Here is a 5,205-nt window from a genome sequence, read left to right on the forward strand (position 1 = left end):
TCATGTTGCTGATCTAGCTAATGCAGGAAAACTATATAGCCATGGAAGCCTAGATATACTCCTACTTATAAACTGACTACATACATTATCCACATGGCAATCTGTCTCCCAAAGTCCTGTTAAGATTCTACACACTCAAGTGTCCTTGGTAGAGTCAGCTTCCTCGGCTTCTCTGTATTTATCTGAATTTGTGTCTAATTATAAAGATAACTAGATGAGAGCTCTGAACACTCAGTATTGTATATTGAAAGAAATTCAGAGGGCACAAGACATACTGAGGAAAGGATGATTAAATAAGAACACTGATTCCCAGAGTTTGTCCTTGACCTGAAACCGAGGAGATCTTCAAGAGGACTCCATAAGGGAAGAAAGAAAGAACTTATATCTGGAAATTGTGAGTTTACATGGTCACTAATGATCTTTATGTTTGTACCTATTCTCCCCAAAGACCTGTTGTGGCAAGAGGGAGTGTGTCCCTAGTTTGGTGGATTTTTAAAAAATATATATTTAAATTCATTTAATGGCTTAAATTCATGCAATGGCTTCACAGCTTCAGGAGGGGCAGGGAACAGTGGAGGGAAAGAACATGAATCATGCAACCTAGAAAAAATACTTTCAAATAAATAAATATTTAAGATAATTATATCTACTTAGAAAATATTCCCCTTTCAAAGTCCAAATGAGGTACTGAGAGCACTAAGCAATGGGGAACATAGGAGTTGGGGGCTCATGAATGGTAGTATTAAAAGCTACAGACTCATAAGTTTATTGGTAGAAAAACTTGACAAAAATTAACTTCCAAGTAGTACTGATTTCAAGTCAATCTTCTTTCCTATATAGCACTGTCTCTTGTGAGAAATTGAAGGGATTAGGTCAGGAAGTGGTTAATTAGAGAAACTGAGTAAACCACACTGACTTTACCTTGTGACTCAGTTCTGGAACTAGCTTAGTTCTTTTTCTATTCATTTAGGGAACTAGTCCAAAATCTATTTTGTTAAAAAAGAATAATTCATTTGTGGGAATTGGAAGAAAACTTTATTGTGCAGTGTAGCTGGGAAACTGGGCCACCTATACCTGCTATTTAGAGACCTTTAACCAAGCACTAAGGTATACTGACCATCAACACAGTCATATCCTAAGACTGATATTAGAATTTTTCTCTTTGTTGTACATCATCAGGCAATCTAAATGTATTATCCAAAAATTGGCTCCATGCTAAAGTATCATTTATTGTTTCTATGTTCATTGGATTTTTTCCATATACTTTGATGGGAGTACAACATCTCTTCTTCTGAATTCAGGGAAGTGAATCTATTTACTCTCTCTCCCAGCTGGAAAAGTCCCTAATCTTTCATCCAATTAGAAATTGGATTGCCTACTGTTGCATTGTTTCCTTTTAACTAATTAATCATATTTGATGAATTATTTTTAATTTATGAAAGTCTATTTCCCATGTATTTGGTTTACACAAGTTGAGGAAGGGGCCCGGTCCCAATTTGTTGGGTAATGGACAAGCATGGCCAATAAATCACCAATACTTGGTAGATCAAACATTTGTTTTCTCAGTCATTTCATCTTTTACTCATTCTTTTCTTAAAACAAAAAGTCTATTAATAATATATTAAGTATAATTCAAGATTCACAATAAATTTTATACTTATAACTACATAAGAAAAAAGTAAATCTGATGTTTAAAGACCATAGTGAATTCAGAAAATGTTATGAAATTAAAGAAATGAATAAAATACTATGAAAGACATTATAACCATCAAAAGTTCATACACTATGACCAGGTAGAATTTATACCAGGAATACAGGGCTGGTTTAATATTAGGAAAAATATAAGCATAACTTACCATATCAACAAAATCAACAAAAATATATAATTATATCAAGAGCTACAGGAAAATATTTTTACAAAATATGCCTATTCCTATCGAAAGCACTGGAAATCATGTTAATACATGAAATGTTTCATAAAATTATAAATAATATCTGTCTAAAACCAAAAGCAAATATTTTCTACTATGCAGGAAACTAAAAATCTCAATAGGATTAGGTTGAGGCAAGGATGTTCCTCATCATCACAATTTTTCAATATTATATTAGAAATTCAAGGTAAAAATAATACAAGGAAAAGGAATTTGCAAAATACAAATAAGCAATAAGGAAACTAAATAATCCCTCTCTGCAGAAGATAGATTAGTAAACTTAGAGAATCCTGGAGAATCAACTAAAAAGTAGTTGAAATAATTTAAAATTTTATTGAAGTCAGAAAATTAAAAATAAACCCACATAAATTATTAGCATTTCTATATATTACCAAGACAACACATCAGGAAAAACTAGAAAGAAAAATTCCACTTAAAATAACAGCATAAAAATAAAATACTAGGGAGTCTATCTGCTATCATGAATCTAGGGATTCTATGAATAAACTCACAAAACCATTTAATTTATTATGCAAATAAAGTCATATCTAAACAACTGGCAAATTATTAATTGCTCATTGGCAGGCTAAGACAATTTAATAGAAATAATAATTCTATCTAAATAAATTTAGTTATTCAGGGCCATATAAATCAAATTTCTAAAGAATTATTTTGTAAGCTAGGAAAAATGATGATAAAATTTTTTCTGGACCAAAAAATTGTTAAGAATATCAGTGGAATGAATGGAAAAAAAATGAAGGAAGTATGAATTTTAGGTTTTCTATGTCCTGATTAGTTTTAAAAATCCTAACAAACAGGAATGTAAACACCCCTACTTAAGGATTAAGTGTTGAGGAAGTATGGCCTAATACAGACATGTGCTAGCAAGTGACAAATCAGAAACAAGTGATAGACCCCCTGGGCTGTCCTAAGTCAAGCATAAGCTACCACTGGTACATGTGAGACACAGAAAGCGATGTAAAAAAAGTCTATATATTCATGTCACTTCCTCTTGCTGAGCTCTCTTTGGTGGCAGAGCCTTTGAGCTCTGGGTAGCTCTTTGGCAGAGACATTGCTCTGGCTCTTTGTGTTGGGCACTGTTTGGTGTCTTGGTGTCTTGGCAGCTTGGTGTGAGCATGCTAGGTGAGTGAGTTTAGGTTGATTCTTATTTTTTTTTTGTTTACCTTTCTAAACACTACCCTCTTAGGAAGCCGAGCTAGTTTTTAACTTCTGAGGAGGCCTCCTACCTGAGTTCTCTTTACTTCCCCAGGCTTAGGCTAGACTGGAGAAATCTTATACCCCTCTGCCTCTCTCTTCTTCTTAATTCCTTCACTCTATATTAATTAAACCACAATAAAATTCCCAAACTGACTTGAATATTTTTATTGGGATTGAATTAAATCCCTGGAGACCATTTGTATAATATATTAGTCGAAACCCCCAAATTTACCCTTTACAGTAGGTGAATTAATAATATGAGATTTCACAAAGCAGTAATAATGAAAATAATTTAATACTGGTATAAAAAAAAAGATAAATGGAATAGATTCAGCATACAATACGTAGTAGTAAATGACCATAGTTTATCTAGTAAATGATAAATCCAAAGTTCTGAGCTTTTGTTACAGAAACTCATGATTTGACAAAAATTAGTAGAAATATCAAAAATCAATTTTTTCAGAAATTGGGCCTATGCCAGCATCTCATGTCTAAATGGATAAATAATTTAGATATCAATAGTTATACTATAAATAAATTAAAGGATCATAGAAAAATGTCCCTGTCACATCTATGAATAGTGGAAGATTTTTTGATGAAAGAAAAGTTAGAGAGGAGCATGAGGAGTAAAAAAGTATAATTTTTTCATTAAATTAAAACACTTTTAAACAAACAAAATTAATGCAACCAAAATTAGCAAGAAAGCAAAATGCTGGGGGAAATTAACAACCATTTTTAGCTTTGTTAAAGACCTCATTTCTCAAATAGGGAACTGAGTTAAATTTGTGCGAACTAGAGCCATCCTCCAATTGTAAAATGATCACAGGATATGAACTGGAAATTTTCAGAAGAAGAAATCAAAGCTATCAATAGATACATGAAATAATATTCTAGATCAGTGTTGATTAGAGAAATGTAGCTCTGGGATTCTACTTTAAACCTGTCAGTTTGGTTGACATGACAGAAAAGGAAAACAACAAATGCTGGAGGGGGTATGGTAAAATTGGGAGGCTAATGCAGTATTGGAGTTGTGAACTGGTCCAGCCATTCTGGAGAGCAATTTCAATTTAAGCCCCTATGACTATAAAACTGCATACCTTTGTCCCAGGAGTACCTCTAACTGCATCTGTATCTCAAAGACATTTTTTAATGAGGAAATTATTTCTTTGTAAAAATAATTTATAGCAGGTCTTTTGGGGTTGACAAAAAATTGGAAATCAAGAGCATGTCCTTTTTTTTAAAGAAAAATATTGTGAGCCTTAGTTACTCTTAATTACATAGTTACTCTGATCAAGACAGTGATCAAAACGACACTAGATGAAAATTTCTATCTCTCTCCAAAGAGAAAATAGATATGTAGACTGAAGCATACTTTTTTTTAAAATATATTTTATTTGATCATTTCCAAGCATTATTCGTTAAAGACATAGATCATTTTCTTTTCCTCCCCCCCACCCCCCATAGCCGACGCGTAAGTCCACTGGGCATTAGATGTTTTCTTGATTTGAACCCATTGCTTTGTTGATAGTATTTGCATTAGAGTGTTCATTTAAAGTCTATCCTCTGTCATGTCCCCTCAACCTCTGTATTCAGGCAGTTGCTTTTTCTCGGTGTTTCCACTCCCATAGTTTATCCTTTGCTTATGAATGGTGTTTTTTTTCTCCTGGATCCCTGAAAGTTGTTCAGGGACATTACACCACCCCTAATGGAGAAGTCCATTACGTTCGATTATACCACAGTGTATTAGTCTCTGTGTACAATGTTCTCCTGGTTCTGCTCCTCTCGCTCTGCATCACTTCCTGGAGGTTGTTCCAGTCTCCATGGAACTTCTCCACTTTATTATTCCTTTGAGCACAATAGTATTCCATCACCAACATATACCACAGTTTGTTCAGCCATTCCCCAATTGATGGGCATCCCCTCGTTTTCCAGTTTTGGGCCACCACAAAGAGTGCAGCTATGAATATTTTTGTACAAGTCTTTGTGTCCATTATCTCTTTGGGGTACAGACCCAGCAGTGCTATGGCTGGGTCAAAGGGTAGATATTCTTTTGTCG

Source organism: Monodelphis domestica, chromosome 7 (assembly GCF_027887165.1).
Source record: "Monodelphis domestica isolate mMonDom1 chromosome 7, mMonDom1.pri, whole genome shotgun sequence".
Lineage (NCBI taxonomy): Eukaryota > Metazoa > Chordata > Mammalia > Didelphimorphia > Didelphidae > Monodelphis > Monodelphis domestica.